Source organism: Tachysurus vachellii, chromosome 17, assembly GCF_030014155.1.
Source record: "Tachysurus vachellii isolate PV-2020 chromosome 17, HZAU_Pvac_v1, whole genome shotgun sequence".
NCBI classification, from domain to species: Eukaryota; Metazoa; Chordata; class Actinopteri; order Siluriformes; family Bagridae; genus Tachysurus; species Tachysurus vachellii.
Genome location: NC_083476.1, coordinates 9,639,115 through 9,652,164, shown reverse-complemented (window position 1 = coordinate 9,652,164; position 13,050 = coordinate 9,639,115).

Sequence of the window (13,050 nt, the reverse complement as noted above, 5' to 3'; positions counted from 1 at the left end):
CACAATATAACTGGTGACCCCAAAATGAATGTAAAGAGTGGAGTGGGATATTGCAGGGGGCTACTGATGACACAGTATAGCACCAAGAAGCGGCCAAGCTTTAATAGCCTGGTGTAGGGCATGTGGCACCAGGACTTGTGTGTGCACTGACCTTTATGCCAGTAATCAAAAGTATTTTAGAGATATAGTCACTTTACCTATGTAACACCTTCACAGTAGTGCTCCTAAAACGGACAACTACGGCCCACAGCTGATACCACCTGACTAGCTATTTACTTAGCGATAACATGTAATATGTATTCAGTGGTGCAACAGGATCCTGGAATCTCAACGGTGGGATGGTGAATTGGCTGATCTCCCTGTACCTAAGTAGATTTACAACACAAAACGGGAAATAGTATTTAAGGTGACTAAAAAAAATCTATTCATATTCAGTAGTGTGGTGCCTCCACTGGTTATTACTACACTTACAGTGCTCAGCGTAAATGAGTACACGCCCTTTAAAAACTAACATTTTAAATCTCAATGAACACAAAACAATTGTCCAAAATTTTGACAAGACTAAGTTTAATATAACATCTTTTTAACTTATAACATGAAAGTAAAGTTAATAATTTAATTTAAAATATACATTTTTCAGTTTAACTCAAATTAGAGTGATGCAAAAATGAGTATACCCCACAACAAGTAGACTACATCTAATACTTTGTATGGCCTCCATGATTGTTAATGACAGCACCAAGTCTTATAGGCATGGGATGGACAAGCTGGCGACATTTTGCAACATCCATCTTTTTCCATTCTTCAAGAATGACCTCTTTTAGAGATTGGATGCTGGATGGAGAGTGATGCTCATCTTTTCTCTTCAGAATTCCCCATAGGTGTTCAATTGGGTTCAGATCAGGAGACATACTTGGCCACTGAATCACTTTTACCCTGTTCTTCTTCAGAAATCCAACAGTGGCCTTAGATGTGTGTTTAGGATCATTGTCATGCTGGAAAAGTGTATGATGATGTATGAAGGGCAAGGGGTGATGGTACAGTAGCAACTTCTCTTTCAGTTTAGAGCAGTACATCTGTAAATTCATGATGCCATCAATGAAATGCAGCTCCCTGACACCAGCAGCACTCATGCAGCCCCACATAAGGATACTGCCACCACCATGTTTCACTGTAGGCACTATGCATTTTTCTTTGTATTCCTCACCTTTGTGACGCCATACAGTTTTCAATCCATCAGTTCCAAAAACATTTATCTTGGTATCATCACTCCAGAGTATAGGGTCCCAGTAGTCTTCATCTTTGTCAGGATGGGCCTTGGCAAACTTTAGGTGGGCTATTTTGTGCCTGGCCTTTAGGAGATGTTTCTTTCGTGGATGGTACCCATAAATACAGTAGTCTTCCCAGTTTGGCTTTCTACTTCTTTAGATAACTGCAGTGAAATTACATGCCAATTTTCTTCAACAATTCTCATCAGAAGATGCTCCTCTCGAACTGTTAACTTCCGTGGGCGACCTGGACATCTCTGTGAGATGGTTGCAGTTCCATCTTTTTAAAATTTTTTTACAACTTTTGCTACAGTATTCTGACTGATAAGTAAAGCTTTGCTGATCTTCTTGTAGCCTTCACCTTTCTGGTGTAGAGTAATTATTTTCTTTCTCAGGTCTTGTGAGATTTCTCTTCCATATGGTGCCATTGATGACAGCATGTAATAGGATGTAGCCTAACACCCTTTTATAGTCAGCTGTCTGCTGGACACCTGTGTAATAAATAATTAGACTCACCTCTGGTTGTATTCTTGTTAAATTAGACATTTTTAGTCTAAAATTTTGCTTTGCTCCAGACACACACAGTGGGTTATATTCATTTTTGCATCACCCTAATTTGAGTTAAACTGAAAAATGTGTATTTTAAATTAAATTATTATCTTTATCCATCCATCCATCCATTTTCTACCGCTTATCCGGGTCCGGGTCACGGGGGCAGCAGTCTAAGCAGGGGTGCCCAGACTTCCCTCTCCCCAGACACTTCCTCCAGCTCTTCCGGGGGAATACCGAGGCGTTCCCAGGCCAGCCGAGAGACATAGTCCCTCCAGCGTGTCCTAGGTCTTCCCCGGGGCCTCCTCCCTGTATCTGGGATCTTGTCCTTTCGGTCATGACCCAAAGCTCATGACCATAGGTGAGGGTAGGAACGTAGATCGACTGGTAAATAGAGAGCTTTGCCTTGCGGCTCAGCTCTTTCTTCACCACAACAGACCGGTATATCGACCACATCACTGCAGAAGATACACCGTTCCGCCTGTCGATCTCCCGCTCCATCCTTCCCTCACTCGTGAACAAGACCCCAAGATACTTAAACTCCTCCACTTGAGGCAGGAGCACTCCACCAACCTGAAGGGGGCAGATCAGTTGACAGCTCCGCCCCTCTCTTTACCCGAGTGTCCAAGACATACGGCCGGAGGTCAGATGAAACAACCACAAAGTCGATCATCGACCTCCGACCTAGGGTGTCCTGATGTGTACTGATGGACACCCTTATGCTTGAACATGGTGTTCGTTATGGACAAACTGTGGCTAGCACAGAAGTCCAATAACAGAACACCACTCGGGTTCAGGTCAGGGGGGCCGTTCCTCCCAATCATGCCCCTCCAGGTGTAGTAGAGAGTCCAGCCTCTCTCAAGGAGTTGGGTTCCAGAGGCAAGCCCAACTATCTCTAGTCGGTATCTCTCAACCTCCCGCACCAGCTCAGGCTCCTTCCCCCCCAGCGAGGTGACATTCCATGTCCCTAGAGCCAGATTCCGTGCCCGGGGATTGGGTCGCCGAGGCCCCCGCCTTCCAATCCACATTGCACCAGCCCCTTACGGTTCCTCCTGCAGGTGGTGGGCCCACAGGAGATCGGCCCCACGTCGCTCCTTCGGGCTGAGCCCGGCCGGGCCCCATGGGGTAAGACCCGGCCACTAGGTGCTCGCATGCGAGCCCCAACCCCGGGCCTGGCTCCAGGGTGGGGCCCCAGTTGCGCGACGTCACGGACCTTGATATTAAATTTCTCATAAGGGGGTATTTGAACCGCTCTTTGTCTGGCCCATCACCCAGGACCTGTTTGCCTTGGGAGACCCTACCAGGGGCAGAAAGCCCCAGACAACATAGCTCCTAGGATCATTCAGGCACGCAAACCCCTCCACCACAATAAGGTGGCGGTTCGAGGAGGGGTTATTAACTTTATTTTCATGTTATAAGTTAAACAGATGTTGTATTAAACTTAGTCTTGTCAACATTTTGGACAATTGTTTTGTGTTTATTGAGATATTGTTTAAAATGTTACCTTTTAAAGAGGGTGTACTCATTTACGCTGAGCACTGTACTTGTAGTAAGCCGTGCATAATGTATATCACCAGAACATACAATAACAGTATGATGTCCTAAACCATGTGTGTGTGTGAATGAGTTGCCACTACACCTGGGGTTATAATAAAATAGAAAATACGAATTTATTTCCTGCAATTGTTAAGCTGCAGCTTCAACAACAAATTCTCAGAAATATAACCCCTGAACATCCAACATGGCATTCATAAGGCCTGTAAGAAATTACAGAAATTGCACCCAAATTCCACTCCAAGGTACACATCTAAAAGAGCTCATTCCTAAAAAGGTTTAAGTATCATAAGGTAATACATTTAGGACTCTAAACGCATAAACTTGATTCAATTATAAATATGGGAACGGCAGCAGGACATTAAGCATCACCACGCACAAAGGGTCTACGTGACTGCGATTACCATTTAAGTGACCACTTGGTTGATAACAATTGTAACAATACCAAGACAAGGTGAACGTGACCATGATTAACATTCAAAGACAATTAGCTAGACAACAAGGTGTAGCCCAGCCATTTGGGAGACATTCAGTTCTTACACTCAATACACATTCAAAGCAGAACTTCATTTAAATTACCAAAAGGGAAAACTGTATATAATGTTTGAGCAGGATTTGCTCGGGGTTCTTACGGACTCCGATGAACCCAAAGTACGTCATGTATTTTGTCACTGCTAAGCTGGAATAAACTTCTTGTTCTTCATTAAGATCTTCAACATCATCGTCTTATTTTTACACTACACATTTTTTATTTCTTACATTGGCGAGCCACCCAGCGAGGGATTCCAAAAAAAAGTGTGGAAAGGTAAAAAACGCTGTATTTTCTTTTACGCTGTTTTTGATTCAAGGAACCCCTCGTTCAAAAAAAAACCTAGAAAAGAAATGTTTTAGTGTAGAATAGAACATAGAGTAGAGTTTATTGATCATAAGCAGGAGGAGTTATTATTGTTAAACCTATTCTGTACATTTCTGTTTAAAATTCTAACAGAACTGAATTAACCCGACGCAGTGTGGTGACAGAGTTGTATGTGAATCGTTGTTTCTAAAGTAACTGAAGCAACGTGCTTAAGCTGATAGGTTTCTAAAGTAACTGAAACTTGTTGTGTGTTTGTTATAATTCTGTTAAGATTCTAAAGTAACTGAATCAGCCCGACGCAGTGTGGCAGTTGAATTATAGCTAAAAGTGTTTCTAAAGTAAGTGAAACAGTGATAGTGTAAAGAGCCCGACGCACCGCGGCTCTGTAGAGTTTAAAGCAATAACCCGAGGTAGTGTGGTGTTGTCTGACAGACTGTAACAGTGTTTTAACCCTTGTGTTGTCCTCCTATACAAATTAGGAGCGCTGAGTCAACTTGAATTTGTCTGTTTTGACTGCTTATAAAAAATGAATTATATATGATAGCCTTTTTTTTTTTTTTACCTTTTTAGTCTAACTTGTTTCCAACATATTAACATATATTTTGCAAAAATCTTTGTCATATTTGGTATAATAAACCTCATTAATATGCAAAAATGCCTAATTTTTTTTAGTAAAAAAAAAACAGAAATTTTTAATTATTTTCACTATAGAGGCACAAAAGTTGATGCACAATTACAGGCTGGTATATTTCAAGGGCAGGAGATTGTTTTGAAACCATTTTGACCATTTTTAAAGTCAGCAAATAATAAAATCTGTTTTTTTTTTCAGGCCAAATTGACTTGAATGCTTATAAATCAAAAATTGTACAATTATCACCATTCTGTGTGTAATATCTATTTTACACTTGTAATATGTATTTTACCCACCTGATGTCATCTGATCAAACAACAACAGGCTACACACACACACACACTCAAAAACATGGCATAATTTCATGTGAATAAAACTTCTTTTACACTCCTTATGTTTTTTTATTACACTTAATTTATGAACGATAAACCTTATAAAATTATGCCATGTTTTGAGTAAAATAAGCAGAAATTATTAAATATTATTTTGGATAACCAGTGACTGATGAATGTCAAACATTACTCAGCATATCTCTAGGCCAAAGCTTACTGATGCAACTAAATGTATAAATAAGAGGGAGGAAACAAATATGATTTACAAAACACATGTATTTTATTTTTGAACTTCTTTATAGAAATATGAATGTGTGTGCGTGCATGCGTGTGTGTGAAATGTTTAAAAATACGTAGCCTTTGTTTTGTCTAGAGGCCAACTGAAATGCAATGTCCAATGCTTTGAACAGTGTTTGACTGTGTGTGTGTGTGTGTGTGTGTGTGTGTGTGTGTGAAGCTTCTTGGTAGATCAGATTTTGCCCCCAGCTGGACAAATGCATCTGACAAGTGTGAAATATTTACAAATGAGTAGCTTTTGTTTTTTCCGGAGGCCTAATGAATTGCAATGCCCAATGCTTGTGTGTGTGTGTGCGTGCATGCGTGTGTGTAGAATCATTTCGGTAGATCATATTTTGCCCTCTGCTAGGCGAAGGCATATCAAAAGTGTGAAATATTTACAAATGTTTGGCCTTTTTTTTTTCTGGAGGCCTAATGAAATGCAATGCCCAATTTGTGTGTGTGTTTGTGTGTGTGCATGTGTGTGTGTGTGGGGTGTGAGTGTGTGTTTTGAGTGTGTGTTAGTGGACATTTTACGTGTGCATTTTTGTTTCTGTATGTATGTTCACTGTGCTGAAAAGGGCAAAAGTGTGACCTATTGCCCCACTAAATGTGGCCGAGTTAAAATGACCCAAGAGGATAACGAAAGTGTATATACTGTTCTGAACACATAGTTCAACGAAAATAGACAAAATTAATTTTGCTTGCAAAGTTCATAATTTGGAACAATCCTGGTAAATTTCAGGCAAATATGTGGAAGAAAACCAAAGTTATGACACATTAAATTCTTCCAGCGGGGTCAAAAAGACCCAGGGACAACATGAAGGTTAAACTTGCCTTTTAAGTCCATGTACTGTGGTTAAGTAAACGGTTAGGTTTTAACGCAAAGAAACCCGACGTACTGTGGTTTTGTCCGACGTACTGTGACACTTTAAACTTACGTTTTAAGTCCAAAAGTGCTGTGGCTAAAAAAACTGTTTTAAAATATAACAAAAAACCTGACGTACTGTGGTTTTGTCCGATGTACTGTGACTGTGTTACATTTTAAATGGTCTGTTTGTGAGTGTTTGTGAGTTGTGATGTTAAGTGTTACTGTAGTTGACCTCGAGGCCAGACAGAGTTTGTCTGTGTCCGAAGCAGTGAGACTTTTGAGTTTAAAAGCCCGACGTATTGTGGCTGTTTTGTTCATTTGTGTCCGAAGTACTGGAGCTGTGAATAAATAGACGATTAACTATATAGCTGGAGTCACCGAAACTGTGTAAAGTTTAAAGACTGAGATTTACGGAAAGTTGTGAATTTGTAAAAATGGAACAGCTGATTGTTAAGTACATCGCTTAGCATGGTTCTCAGGAAATGTTTGATGGAATAGAGAACATTGTTCATAAACCGTATGAGTGGGCTATTTCTGTTTGGAAATGACCCTAAAATGCCCAAGAACAAAAAAGGACAGATTGCCAATCCACTGCAAGCAGTTCTTGCATCGTACAAAGTTACTAGAAAGACTTTAAATGAATTAAGGGCTGAAAACGAGCAACTGCAATCTAGACTAGATGATGGGATCATCTCTAAAAGAGATTACCAGATTAGTGAAATAATCTGGAAAGAAGAAAAGGTTAGGATGCAGAATGAGATTGCACGCCTTAAAACTAACAACAGCATGCTTAGTTCATCTTTGGAAACCTTGTTCAAAGATTTAGAGGAAGCAAAGTCTGCCTGTCAATTCCTGATAAAAAATGGCACAACTGAAACATCTGTTTCAAGACATCTGTATGTGGCATGTGGAGTAATCGGGTTCCAGAAATGATAGACAGTGATGAGAACTCAGAAAGAGATTCTCAGTCAGTCAGGAGACAATACTCTGACTGTACAGTTAAGTTCCCCATGGCTCCAGTTCACTTGACTACAACTATGTGTGCTAATGAAGGAGCGAAGGAACCAGTGACCTCTACTATGGTCAGAGGGTTTAAACCCAATGAGCTAGAAGCCGTGATTAAAAGTATTGGCAAATTTGATCCTGTCAAACAAGATCCATTAGACTTTCTAAAGGTTTTCGAGCTATATACTGACATTTACAAATTCACAGATGATGATGCATGTGTGTTGTTAACTGTGTGTTTGCTGACACTTTGTCTGGAGCGTTAAATCAGAAAGTCAAAACTAGAACTGCCAATAAGTTAGAGAGGAAACAGGCATTGCTTGAAGTCCTAGGTGTAATGCCTGTTGACTGGGATAAAATATGTGATGTGCACATGAGGAAAGGGGAGCACCCTATGGCATTTTCAGAGCCATTATTGGAGAAACTTTGAGTGGCAATCCTGACATCACACCGAATTATGTCAGTTTTAAATCTGCTTTGATTAACAAATGTGATTCACTCACCCGTTCTGCTGTGATCCCATCCTGTTTCAACAGTAGGCCTTAAAAACCTCAGTAAGAATAGTGCCAGCCAGGTTTCCTGGAAAAAAGAGACCTACACTACTGAAGATAGAAAGGAAAGACTACCCTCTTGTAACCCTGATAACCTCCGGGTGTGTTATTCATGTGGCAAAGAGGGACATATTTCAAGGGAATGCAAATTTTCCCTTAAGAGAACAGGCCCCAAAACAGAATTAAACCAGTTACAGGCTACGGTAAACAGACTGAGAAAGGAGCTCAAAAATCTGTGTAACTCGTTGCCTGTTTTTCACGAAGCCACTCAGCAAGTTTGGCAAAGTCAGAAAAACAAAATACATTATGGTCAGAATGTGCACCATCACAAATTGGAAAGCAGCGATGATGTTGTGGTAAAGAATTACCAAAATAAGGGCCCATGGTCTGCTCACTGGGAGAGACTAGGCAGAGATTCACGTCACAAAACTAAAAACCGACAACCTGGTAAGAGATCATTCCACATAGATCCATTAATATCATAAAAAGCTGATGGCAGTCATAAGGGCCATGTAAATAGGCAAGTTTATGTTGTATGTGTTTGTAATGTTTTTTGTGTGCTGTGTTTAAAAAAAAGGGGGGGGTATAAATTCATTATGTTTTCAAGTGTTTTTCAGGTCAAAAAGAAATAAAGATGTGGGGATGGACTAGGATGGCAGCTCTCATGACAGCATTAAAGATACAAGAGTGCCCAACGCTGTCCTGAAGTCCTTATCTACAATGGATCCATGTTCCAGTCTTGGTGAACCTTATAGCATGGTCTCCAGACCCAGATGAACAGTGTAACAGATAGTGTAACAAAAATGTATAAGGTCTTCTTGACGACAGCGTTCCTGGGGTATCATAGTGCTGTTGCAACCAGTTCATCACCACCTCAGGGAACATCTTAAAGGATTCTAAGCATGGACAATTTGGGAATATTACAAAAGAATGTATTAAATAAAGGACTTTAAGGACTTTTAGGTTTATCACACAGTTACCATCAGGAGAATAGCGAGCATTGGTTTGAACGCTGTGACAAAACTACATTGGTTTTATTTGCGAGTGTGATGCCTTGGAAAAACAACCATTATGTGGGGCACCCCAAACTAATTATGAGGCTTGTGAAATTAATCTAACACATGTCCACAATAATTTTACAAGAGTAATAGTTTCAAATAGGAAAACATGTCACCACAACTCTTGATCACTTTTCTATCTTTGTTAATGATAACCAAATGTTAACACTTTGTCTGATTAATGATTCTTTACTTTGTATTCAGTTTGTTTCATTTCAATTTGGTTCATAGGAAAATTACTTTCCATATGCAAATTTCACCCTACAGGCAATGTAATTGATCCAGAGGACAACTAGTCTTTGAGTTATCAAAATATATAATAATGTTATTATATAATATGTTAATGTCATTATGTCATAATGCAAAGAAAGGATGACCATATTGTCAACGCTCAACAAGGCTCTTGTAGGAAAAGATAATGTTTTGACTAAACAAATGCATGATGGTAATTTGGTTATTGCATATTATGATCTGATTTGGGATGTAACTTTCAAAACTGCTGTTTGTGTATGCATCTTTCTCATTCTTTGTCAATGCATTATGTTATGTTGTATGTGTACCATACTGAAACTGCAGATTGCAGATAATTCAATGATCAATGTTGGACGTTCTCGTTGGCTGTGATGGTTCTGAATGTCTCTGCTCCAAACCCAAGTAATATTTTACATAGAACCAAATTTTAAGAAGAAAACCTGTGACAAGTTTGCCTTATGGAATGGAACTAAAACCAGTGTGCGTGAGGTGAAGTTTCGATGACGGGTAAGATTCTCTGAGGGCTAAAGGGGAACAACCTAAGGCAGGGCTTCACCGACACTGGGCACCTGCCCAAAAATGGGAGGTGTGATCTGTATTAAGGAAGTAATGTGATGCTTCAGGGCCAAAAGCATCAAAGGGGGGACTGTAAGCAATTAGAGAAATTGCACCCAAATTCCACTCCAAGGTACACATCTAAAAGAGCTCATACCTAAAAAGGTTTAAGTATCATAAGGTAATACATTTAGGACTCTAAACGTATAAACTTGATTCAATTATAAATATGGGAACGGCAGCAGGACATTAAGCATCACCACAAACAAAGGGTCTACGTGACTGCGATTACCATTTAAGTGACCACTTGGTTGATAACAATGGTAACAATACCAAGACAAGGTGTACGTGACCATGATTAACATTTAAAGACAATCAGCTAGACAACAAGGTGTAGCCCAGCCATTTGGGAGACATTCAGTTCTTACACTCAATACACATTCAAAGCAGAACTTCATTTAAATTACCAAAAGGGAAAACTGTATATAATGCTTGAGCAGGATTTGCTCGGGGTACTTCCAGACTCAGATGAACCCAAAGTACGCCATGTATTTTGTGACTGCTAAGCTGGAATAAACTTCTTGTTCTTCATTAAGATCTTCAACAACATCGTCTTATTTTTACACTACACATTTTTTTATTTCTTACAGGCCTTTGAATCAAATAAAAAAGTGTAAACAGTGTTCTTTATGTCAATAAAACAACAAACTCAACAGTAGATGGAGCCCCAACTCCAACTTGAACTTTGCTGTCTGAACTACAGCACATCTTACTGCTGTCATACTCCTCTCATTCATATCCTGAACTACTCTGATGTACTGTACTTCCCTGCCGCTCCCGACATCCTCATTCTCTTTCTGCACCCTGTAATATGCTTTCTCTAAATCCACAAAGACAAAGTGCAGCTCCTTCTGACCATCTCGGTACATCTTCATTAACAGTCTCAGAGCAAAAATTGCACCAGTAGTGCTCCTTCTGGTCATGAAGCCATACTTCTGCTCACAAATATCAACTTCCTTTCTCAGCCTAGCTTCCATTACTCTTTCCCATAGCTTCAATGTGTGGATCAAATTTATGCCTCTGTAGTTGCTACAATTCTGCATATCACCCTTCTTCAGCACTAAAACACTTCTCCTTCATTCCTCAGGCATCTTACTCTCTAAAATTCTGTTGAACAATCTGGATAGAAACTCCACTGCTGTTTCTCCTAGACACTTACACACCACCAGTATGTCATCTGGGCCAACAACCTTTCCACTCTTGATTCGTTGATTTGATGTTGCACAACAGATTTCACAACTGTAGGACAAATGGTTCAAAGGTTATAAGTAAAAAATGTCCTCTAAAATTTGTCTGTTGGCTTAGCTACAGGGATTGATGTATTGACTCAAATCCACAGCTTTTTTTTATCTGTCCTAGACAACCATGTAAAGAATTTAAATTATACCAAAATGGCTGTTAAATATGTTTCTTACTTTCCTTTTTCTTTCACGATGCATAGGAAATTTGGTTGAATCATTGGCTTTAGTTCCAAAATTATAGGTATTAAAATTTTTTATAGGTACTTAATTTTTCAAAAATAGTGTAGCATCCCATGTTGCCAAATTTCATGCAACTTGCTGTGTACACAATATTCCACATAGTAAATAACTAAACCATATTTGCTATGACTCTAACTAAGCATTGCTGACATATGGCTTACTTCCTGTTTTCATTTATTTGCCATGGAATTTCATTACAGCACCAATATAATTTTCCCCAGAAAAATTGTTTGAATAACTTTTGGTCAGAGAATAAATATGGTGGTGATTGGAGCAACAGTTTAGGGATAGTTTGCATTGTAATGTAGTTTTGTTGAAAAATTTAAAATGGCAGAAAATCAAATATTACAGCCTTTAATGCCAATAGGTGCATTTAAATCACAATGACCCAAGGATTTCACAAAGATCACAAAATGAACCCTGACGTCTGGCCTGTTGGTGGGGCTACAGAGATGGAGGCATGCTTGATTACTTTGGACCAAATTTTATAAAAATCCACTAAGGGGGTTCTATCTCCTGCCATAGACTCCTAGAGAAGAAGGTATAATACTGAAGAATTCTGACAATAACAGTAGGTGCCTAGAATACTACTACTACTACTACTACTACTACTAATAAAATAATAATAATAATAATAATAATAACAAACTCTGTATCTAGTGGGAATGGACCAACACCAAATGGTTTGCAGCTGGTACAACTTGGAGAGGAGTGAATCAATAAATTATCTTCATGACATATTAGCAGGGAAAAAAGTATGTGTAATTTGTGTGTAATTATTCATGAGGGAGAGGAAGGACTGTTATTTATATATATATATATATATATATATATATATATATATATATATATATATATATATATATATATATATATATATATATATAGTAGTGGAATATTTTAAGTATCATGTAATTGTTATGTGCCTTTACTGTATTCTGTGTCAGACTAGGGAGAAAGAGTCTGAGAACAAGAGGCCCTTGTTCCAGCCGTTAACATTGTACATGTCAGAAAGATGGGAATTTTATGGAAGCACATATTCTGTAACCAGGGAGGGTGCATGAACACACGCATATACACATACACACACAACAACACACACACACCATGAGTACAAAAGAGAGAGCCGTAACACTAGAACTTGCCTCTTCACTGTGTAGACTTTGCACTGTATGAAGATGACTTTTGCTGCAGCAAAATAAAATAATTTCTTTACTTCTTTGCTTTTATTATCACCTCTGTGTCTGAGTGTGTTTTATAAATCTAAATCAAAACTGCCACAACTATATATAAACTGTATACACACAAACACACACACTCTCTATTATAGGTGTTACAGATATTTGGAACACTTTACTGCCAGACTATTGTGCTGTCATGTTCTCTGTTTGCTGAACTGTATTAGAACTGTCTTTTTGTCTTGCTTCTGTTGATGTCACAGTGTGTTTGCTGTTCTATAGTCTTACCCTAGTCTATGTGTTTTGCAACCTTGATACTAGTTCATTGGAATTTTGCTCAGCTGAGAATGTTGCTTTTGCCTTTCTTGTCTGTTTTCCTCATTCCCCTCATGAGCCTCACTGTGCTCTTTGCTCACACCTTAGAGAGGTGCTTTGTCTCAGATATTTGAGTCACTTTACTGCCAGACCACTAGAGGGCAAACCTACACATTTGAATTAATGTCTTCTTTAGTTGTAGGTTTCATTGTCTTCTGTTTTTTTGTGCTGTCCTGTTTCGTGTGGTTAGTCACCTTA